Below are 9,816 nucleotides of genomic sequence, written 5' to 3' on the forward strand. Positions count from 1 at the left end.
GAGTGAATTGAGGCTACACAACAACGTGGATAAATCCCGCAGCACAGACTTGAAGGAGAGCAGCCAAATGCAGAAGGGAACAAATTGATTCTACTTGTGTAAAGTTCCCAAGGAGGCAAAACCAATCTCTGGCGGTAGAGGTCAGACCAGAGGTGATGGTGAGGGTCCTAAGGGCGAGGAGGGGCATGAGAGCATTTCCTGGTGTGGGGAACGTTCTCTACTTTGAGCTGGGCAATGGTTTCATAGGCACACACCTATGCAGAAATTTATTGCAATGTTCATGTTACTTAACAAAAAAAGAAGTATAAAATCTCTTCAGGTCACACAAAAAAGCAACATCCACAAAACAATCAAAGACCAGCTCATTCCAAACTTCAGCAATTCTTCCAGAGAACAGGACAAATACGGAACACTCACAAACTCATTTTCTGTGGCGGTATAACCTTCACGTCAAAACCAGACCAGGAAAGAATGAGGAAGTAAAGGTGTAGCCTTTCTCATGACCAGGGATGAAAAATCCCCAAATGAAATGCTACCGAAATGGATCAGGAAATACCAAGCTGAATTTCTTGCACGAATTGCAAGGTCGATTTAGCATTCAAAATCAACCATTGCGTTTTACCACATTAAGACATTAACCAGAAAATCATTACTAACGGCGAGAAGAGAAGCAAAATGGCCTTTGATGAGGTTCCACACCCACTCAGATTGGGGCAATAGGGAAACCAATGGCAAACTATTCCGGGAGGGGAGCTCTTGGCCTGATGAAGGCCACCACGACCTGCAGCAAGCAGCAAGTTACCAGAGGATCCTTAAAAACATCAATTTCATCAGGAGCGGGGCAAGGCTGTCTGGGTTCATCACCTGAACTCCAAGCCCCTGGGCCTCAGCCCTGTTACAGACGCTCTCCCTGGGCCACACCCAGGGGCAGAGCCACAGGCAGGGCTGGTGAGCAGAAGCCCTGCTGGGGTCAGAGCATCCTGAAAATACCTGGGCCTGAGGGAGGACGGCTCCCTTGGACCAGAGAACCAGACTCACGGCTCTGACCTCAGACTGCAGATGGCCGTGATGTGTAGCAGGTTTCCTAAATGCACCAGAGGAAAGGGGGTCACCGGTAGACACTCTTCCTGTAGCTGATGTGGAAATAGTGAGGACAACGTGCTGGGCCTCCTATGGCGTGGCCCCAAACCGGCCCAGATCTCTCCTCCCGCAGTCCATTAGCCTCAGCAAGCATACAGCTAAGCTCGAGATGAATGAAGGAATGGGGGTGGGGGGACATGCTCCTCTTCCAGTGGGAAGAACTGCAAGGTCGCAGACAAAGGGTATGGGTGTATAATTCCACTACAGGGAGGGCAGGGACAGTTAAGAAGGGTGATCCAGTCCTTCAGAGTCATGGACTTACAGTCATTTCCCGCAGTGCCAACAGGGAGAGTGGGGGCATCTTGTTCTGCACGTCCTGCCTAAGCTGCCCACTATGTGTGGAACCATCCCCTCCCCATGACTTGGGTCCTGGGGCTGCTTCTGGCTCACCAGTCCATCTCCCCACAGTCCTCCAATGTGAGAGTCCTCCCTTCCCATCCTCATCCCTCATCCCCCATTCCATGACATTCTCTTGCCCTCAGCTAAAGAGGATGACTTTTCCATAGGCCTTTGACCCAGGCAACCCCAGATATCCAAGACTTCCCCTAACTCTGTCATATGAGCCCAGGGAGCAGCTGGGAATGAGGGCTCCAAGGACACCCACATCCTCCACCCCCTACCTCCTTGCACTGGCTTCTCAGTCACCTGGGCCTGAGTTCCCTTCAAATCAAAAGCCTCAGCACGAAGTACCTCACAGTCTCGGCAAGGCACAGGACATTCCCACGCGACACAGACACCCCAAGAGAGGAGACCCTCCAGACTGACACTGTCAGGCCTGACCAGAGGGTGCACATCCATGGGTATTTCCTCACCTGGCTCACTCCCCTCGGGCAGCCCAGGAGCATCTGAGACTCTGTGTGGAATATTCTCTCCCTCCCCTGGGGTTCCATGGACTGGGACACCTCTCTGAGGAAAGTCTCTTCAAATCCTCCCCCACTCAGCTTACCAGTTCACTGCCAAGTTTTGCACCCGTATCTGTTTATCTTGACAGACCCGTGAGTTCTCTGCCTCAGAGAACAGCCCTGAGACTCAGGGACAGAGGAGGGATCCTAAGGCTAAGGGAGACTGGAACGTGGCGTGGACTTAGCACTTCAGACCTGCTCGTCCGCCCTGGGAGAGTTCAGAGGACACACCTTAGTCTTTCATGACTGTGAGGTATGAGGTCACCGCACACCTGAACAGCTCTGTGATTGCTCTTCTCTGTAGGTCAGAAATTACAAGTGGAAGCTGCTGCCACTGAACTGGGAAACCTAAATGCAATGTCACCATAATGGACAGCAGACCCAAAGCAGCAATCAGAATAGTCTGATTCACGGGGAACAATGACATTGACGTTGGCTAGTTGATCATGATGTTCCTAGAAATGAGATAGATGGGAAGCTACTAAATTCTTACCTGGTCTGTGTAAGAAGAAGAGTTCTAGGTCAAGTGAACAAAAGTCAATCTTGAATCATAGCAACTGAGTTTTAGGGCCCCTCAGTCAATTCCCAGACTTGAGCCAGTTTAAAGAGCCAGAACTCCTGGAATAAAGGAGGGGCCAGGTCCCCTTGAGGAAGGACCCCAGTATGCTGCTAAAAATTTATACTGTTAACCTTTCTCCCAGTCTTCCCCAGAGGGACCTGTGGCCTTTTACCAAGTTGATGGTCACTGGAGAAAAGCAAATAGCTCTTTGGGGCACTGAAAGACATGAGCTCTAAACTGAGGACTCAAATGTCACAGTGGCCCACCAGTCAGAGGAGGGCTTATGGAGCTCAGGTGGTCCACGGAGTCTGAGCTCAGGTCCATCTCACAGTGGGCCTGGGCAGGGGGCAGGGGGAGGCCAGTATCGCTGAACCAATCCTGTGGTTATTTCCCATAGTCATACTCAACAGCTAGCAGAATCCCCACATCGGTTCCCCACCCTGTGGAGTAAGGGCTATTACGGTGGGAAAGGCCAAGTGGAAAGCACTAGAACTACTTAGGAAAATGCTAAACTGAAAGCAACACCACATTCCCCGAGAGACTGCAGAGATTAGTGCAGCATCAGGACTTGAAGGACACACGGGTCTTGGAGAGTGACAATGGATTATCCTAAGCTTAACCAGGTGGTAACTCCAATGGCTGCTGGTATGTGTTGTACCAGACGTGGTTTCCTTGCTTGAGCGAATTACCACCTCCCATGGTGCCTGGTATGAAGCTAACCATCTGGCAAATACTTCTTCCTCCACACCTGTTAGTAAAGACCCACTGGAGTCAGTTTGCTTTCAGCTGGCAAGGCCAGAAATGCATTTTCACTGTCCTACTCCAGGGGCGCATCAACTCCCCAGCCCTGTGTCATACTTTAGTTCACAGGGATCTTGATTGCCTTTCCCTCTCACAAGATTATCACCCCGGCCTTTTGCATGGATGACATTATGCTGATTGGACCCAGTGAGCAAGAAGTTAGCAGCGACTCTAGGCTTCTGGGTAAGACATTTTTGTGCAGAACATGGGAAATAAATCAAACAAAAATTCAGGGGCCTTTTAACTCAGTGAAATTTCTAGGGGTCCAGGGGGGAGGGACCTATCAATCTACCTCTTCTATTTTTTGTTAAAGATTTTATTGATTTATTTATTTAAAATTTTATTGTTATGTTGATCACCAGATTTTATTTCTTTATTTGAGAGAGAGAATGGGAGAGAGAGCATGAGCAGGGGGAGGGGCAGAGAGAGAGGGAGAAGCGGGCTCCCCGCTGAGCAGGGAGCCCGATGTGGGACTCGATCCTCATGACCTGCGCTGAAGGCAGTTGCTTAACCATCTGAGCCACCCAGGCGCCCCCAATCTACCTCTTCTAAACTGAAGGATCAGTTGCTGCACCCTGCCCTTCGTACCCCCAAAAACAAACTGCAACACCGAGTGAGCCTCTTTGGATTTCGAGGCAACATGTTCCCCATTTAGGTGTGCTCCTCTGGCTCATTTACCAAGTGACCCAAAAAGCTGCTAGTTTTGAGTGCTGCCCAGAATAAGAGAAGGCTCTGCCGCAGGTCCCCCTCTGTGTGAACTGCTCTGCCATTTGAGCCACAGAGCCCAGCAGGTCCAGTGGTGCTGGAGCGGCCAGGCTTGGTGTCTGGACCCCTTGGAGCGGCCCAGAGACGTGAATCACAGTGCAGGCCCCTTAGGCTTGTGAAGCAAAATCTTGCTATCCTCTCGCTAACTGCTCTCCTTTCGAGAAACAGCTTTTGGCCTGCCACCGGACCTTAGTACGGACTAAAGGCTTAACCACGGGCCACCCAGTTACCACGTGACCGAAGCGGTCTATGCACCGGGGAATAGGAAATATACCCAGAGCCTCTGGAGGTTACTGGACAGAGGCTCTGCACTGACACTAATTCCATCGTGCACTGGGTGACACACCAGGCCATAAAGCCAGGCATACACAGCAGCGCTCCCTCATCAAATGCAAGTGGGAAATGAGATGACCAAGCTTGGCCAGGCCTTGAAGGCACACGCGGCACGTGAAGAAATGGCCCAGGTGCCCACGCTCCCCACTCCTGCGACACTGCCTTCTCTCTCCCAGCCACCCCTGTGGCCTCATGGCGAGTCTTCTATGATCAGTTGATGGAGGGAGAGAAACCTCGGGCCTGGTTTACAGATGGTTCTGCATGCCAGGCAGATACCACTTGACAGTGGACTGCTGCAGCATGACAGCCCCTTTCTGGAACATTCCTAACGGGCAGTGGCGAAGGGAAATCCTCTCGATGGACAGAGCTTCAGGCAGTGCATCCCGTTGTTCCTTGTGCTTGGAAGGAGAAATGGCCTGATATGTGGTTGTATACCCACTGTGGCCAATGATCTGGCTACGTGGTCAGGGACTTGGAAGGAACATGGTTGGAAAACTGGTGACAAGGAGGTCTGGGAAAAAGGTATGTGGATAGACCTTTTTGAACACTCACCATGCATGTTAGCATGGGAGGATTTTAATACTTAAGTGGATCCGTGGCCTGTTCCGTGGTTATCACTCAGCCTCTTTCCCTAGCCAACCTGTCATTGCCCGGGGGCTCATGAGCAAAGTGGCCACGGCGGCGGGGCAGGTGGAGTTTATGCACAGGTTCGGCAACATGAACTTCTGCTCACCAAGGCCAACCTAGCTATGGCCACCACTGAGTGCTCCATCTGCCAGCTCAGAGACCAACGCTGGGCCCCCGATATGGCCCCATTCCCCAGGGTGACCAGACAGCTGCCTGCCGGCAGGTTGATGACATTGGACCATTTCCATCATGGAAGGAGGACTGTTTTGTTCTTACTGGATAGGCACTCACTCTGGATACGGATTTGCCTTCCCTATACACAAAGCTCCTGACAAAACGACCACCCACGGATTCATAGAATGCCTTATCGACTGTCACAGGGTCCCACACAGCACTGCTTCCGATCAAGGGACTCACTTCAGAGCAAATGAAATGCGGCAATATGTGTGCTCACTCATCATACGATCCTGAAGCGGCTGTCCTGAGAGAAAAGTGGGATTGGCCCTTTGGACACTCAGGGACAGCACGAGCTAGGGTTGGGGGGAGGAACTCCAGGAGGCTCTACATGCTCTGGGTCTGTGTCCAGTCTGTGCTGTTTCTCCCACAGCCAGGATTCTCACATCTAGGAATCGAGGGGTGGAAATGGGAATGACACCGCTCACTATACCCCTCGCGATCCACTAGCAAAATGTCTGTTTCCCGTCCCTGCGACATTATGCGCTGCTGACCTACAAGTGTTAGTTCCAAATGGAGGACTATTTCTACCAGGAGACACGGTAATGATTCCATTGACGCATCCCTCCAGGGCGTCCAGAAAGTGCAGCACCTGGACGAACGCCGATCTCAGCTTCACCTCTCTTCTGTCACAAATGACAGCTAGAGGGCCCAGAGATCGTGAGGGGCCAGCGACCACAGGAGCAGCTGCCTGGAGCAGAAGCAGGTGGGGCCACTGGCCGAGGCCAGCCACACAGGCCCAGAGAGAAGGTGCAGGACAGAAACCCCAGGGACAGGGAGCGGGGAGGGGAGAAACCCAGGCCTCAACGTGGGGGTCCTCCTAGGTGCCGGTGAGACCGTGAGTGTGAAGCCGTCTCAGCATTGTGAGGCCCAGGAGGCCCAGGTCCTGATGAACAGGAAGGAAGCAGCTCCCACCTCGCCTCCCCAGGGACACAGAGAGGTGTGTGGTGCTGTGTGTTCCCAGGGTCAAGAACCCTGTGCTGATGCCAAGTCCCGGGAGTAAGAAGGAAACTTGACTTGTCCATCTTCCTCCTTCTGCCCCCCTGACACAGACCCTCCCCTCCTGACACGCCCAGGTCCCTGCTTCTCCTTCTTCTCCCCACAGACCCACCACCCAGCATTCCAGCCACACACACCACTGCCGCCCAGGGACACACACACTGTCACTTACCAGAGACAAACACATCAATATACATTCCTGGAAATCTGAGCTTGGTGACATTTTACTGAGGGAAGAGACAGGGACAATGTACTTACAGCAGCAGAGATTGGGACTCATAAAGCCGGAATATGATGGAGTATTAACATGATAATGCGATCCATGTGAAATGTCTACAGATTGATGTTGAATAAACATGCAGAGCGGCTTGGCACCCTGACTCGGCCTTCTACACTTCCCTCCTTGTCCACCAGAGGGCGGCAGAGCTGCTCTACACCTGGGCGCCTTCCTCAGCACCCACAGCCCAGCAGGGTCTGACCCTCCCCAGCCTCACCCAGTCACCGTCCTCCTGGCTCTCCAGGCTCCCCACACTGGACCCCGTCAGCCCCTCTGGCCAGCCAGGCGTCTGCCCGCTGAGACTGGTCCCTCTATGGGCAGCTCGTCCCTCCACACCTCTGTCCTTAGAGGGCGAAAGTCTATTCACGCTTCAGGTCTCAGCGATAAGGTCACTTTCTCAGGAGTGTTCCATGTGACTCCCCATCAGCTGAGACCCCCTGACATGCTCCGATGCACCAGGCACTTTCCCTTCCTGGCCCTTCGCTTGATTCTAAATGACTCCTCAGTGCCATGATTTCCTGACTGCCGGTGGCCCTGTTCCAAGGGAAACCCCATGAGTCCAGGGCCCACATCTGTCCTGTTCTCTGTGGAGTTCCCACGACCCAGCCCAGGGCCTGACAAGTCACAAATGCCCAGTAAATACTCCTTGAAGGCATGAGGGAAACCACACAATATCACCCCATGTGATACCAGGGGTCGCCTGGATTTGGGGACCCTGGGGCTCTGTGTGTGGTGCCAACAGACTCAAGGCCAAGACACAGCAGAGGGGTAGGGAGAAGGGTCGTCCTCTAAGGGTGCTGGCATCAGCATGGGAGGGGGCCAGCACGTGCCCGAGGCTGTCCCTGTAAGGCTGTCGGGCCTTTCCACCTCCTAGATTCAGGAGGGACGACAGGGACCTCCTACAGTTAGAGGTCAGACCCCCATTCATTCCCAGAACATGGACACCCCCTCCCATCTCTGTCTGTGACTGACTTCTCTCCCCGGAGGGCCTGGGTGGGCAGCCTGTGTCCTTCCTCTTCTCTCAGAGATCTGACCTGCCACAAACTCTGGATCACCACCCCAGGTGCAGTTACTACCAGGGGAGTTCAGAGCCCTACACTGACCTCCAAACACGTCCAGAGGCAAGTCCTCATCCTGAGGGCCCCTGGTCTGTGGGGACACATGCTATGTCTCCCTGAAAATTTCTCAGTAGCACAAGGAATCCTGGGGAATGAGGGGAATGTCCCGGGCAGGCAGGACAGAAGAACCCAGGATGTGCCTATGTTTCCCCGGGGCTGAGGGTCTCCTCCCCTTTCACAGAGGCAGCCCTGGGATCCCTCAGCTGACTATCCGGGTGGAGCCGCCCCAGCTCCTGGTTCCTGTGGGGAGACCTAGAGCAGAGCAGAGACAGGGACACAGATGACTTGGAAGGAATCTCCCCAGTGCTGTGATGGGGAGACAGAGCATTGTGGTGTTCAGCCTCCCAGGCTGGTGCCTTTTCCCCAAAGTCTCAAAAGACCCCTACAAGGTCATTCCTTGAAATCTCGAGGACAGAGAGCTCCTGCTGAGGGAGCACCATCTCTCTGGGTGGACAATTCTCCTGACACAGGATCAGGAATCTTCTGAATACTGCCTGTCCTCTCCCTGGGCTCACCCTGTCCTGGGATGGAGTCAGGCAGAGTAGAACCCAGGCTGACCAGTCCCTCACCTCTGCCCAGGGCTCCCGGCCCACACACATCCTTGGGAGCCTGGTCAGCTCACACTTCCCTGGTGCAGCCCCCAGCATCGCCTCCAGGGGTCGACATAGGAACATGCAGACAACACAGGAAATTAAACCCTGAAGCTGGCTTTGGCTAAGGAGGTGGAGAAGGAGCCTGGTTTCCATCCCTTTCTCCAACAGACCCTTCTGGATCCCTCCCATGTGCCAGTTCTGTCCTGCCCACTCTTCTAGAGCCCTAGGAGCACCCTGATCTGACAAGGGTCCCTGTGCAGCCGTCGCTCATTGCCTCGTACCACCCATGAGGGAGGCAGGGTGACCACGGGAAAGTCCCCCAGGCAGAGCACACAGGCTGCCCAGGACGCTCAGGGGCACATGGACAGTCTCTGGGCCACAGTCCAGCCAACAGACACGGAGAGAGAGGGTCTCCTCAAAACCTACCCTTTTGAGGACCAGGGAGCCCCAGCCACCTGACCTCCCACCACCTCCTCTCTTCCCAGGACATGCAGGAAACCCCCACTGCACCTGGGAACTGAGCTCTTGAGACACCTGGTCCTGGGTCTCTGTCCCTGGAAGCAGAGGCCAGGCTGGGGACACCCAGGGATGGGCCATGGGTCCCTCACGCATCATGACCCGGCCTGCCCCTTTCTCACCCCCAGAGTCATCTGGGGAGACCAGTGCCCAGCTGGGCTTCTCTGTCACAACAGAAATAATCCCCTGGATTTGGGGACCCTGGGGCTCTGTGTGTGGTACCCACAGACTCAAGGCCAGGACTCAGCAGAGGAGTAGGGAGAAGGGCCATCCTGTAAGGGAACCGGGTCCCCCTCAGTCTGGCTATTCAGAGTCTGCTCCCCGGGCCAGGACGATCAGCATCACCTGGGAGCTTGTTAGAGGCAGACTCTGGGGTCCACACCACACCTGCTAAGTCAGAATGTGCATTTTCACAGGGTCTGCAGACCCTCTGTGGGCTCAGGAGAGGGAGAGGTGGCCCCACCCCCACATCATGGGGTGTCAGCCTGGCTGGGCATCTGCTGAAGCAGCATTTCTGGGTGTCACCTGGGCATCCACAGTCTTGATAAAGTTCCACAGGTGATTCCAGTGCACAGTGGGGGTGACATCCCTGTGACATGTTCCTGAGGCAGCCCCCAGGCTCCTGCTCTGAAGGGAAAGCCACACGGGGAGGAGAGAGGGCTGTGAGGGCGCTGACCCTGCACCTTGACCCCAGCTGTGGGGGTCACCGGACGCCAACGCCACAGGCTTGTGCTTGTCCAAACAAGGGCGTGTGCGCGCTCTCGCATATGGTGGGAAACCACAGCTGAAGACGGAGAGGCCTCAGCAGTTCCCGGGGAACTGAACTGTAGACAGAAATGAAAGGGGAGGAAGGGGACAAGGGAGTCAGGAGGGAGGGGCGGGGCCCTGGCAGAGACCCCGCCCCCGGCCCACGTGACCCCGCCGAGCGCTCCTGCCCCCAGAGGTCGCTCAG

Source organism: Halichoerus grypus, chromosome 15, assembly GCF_964656455.1.
Source record: "Halichoerus grypus chromosome 15, mHalGry1.hap1.1, whole genome shotgun sequence".
Lineage (NCBI taxonomy): Eukaryota > Metazoa > Chordata > Mammalia > Carnivora > Phocidae > Halichoerus > Halichoerus grypus.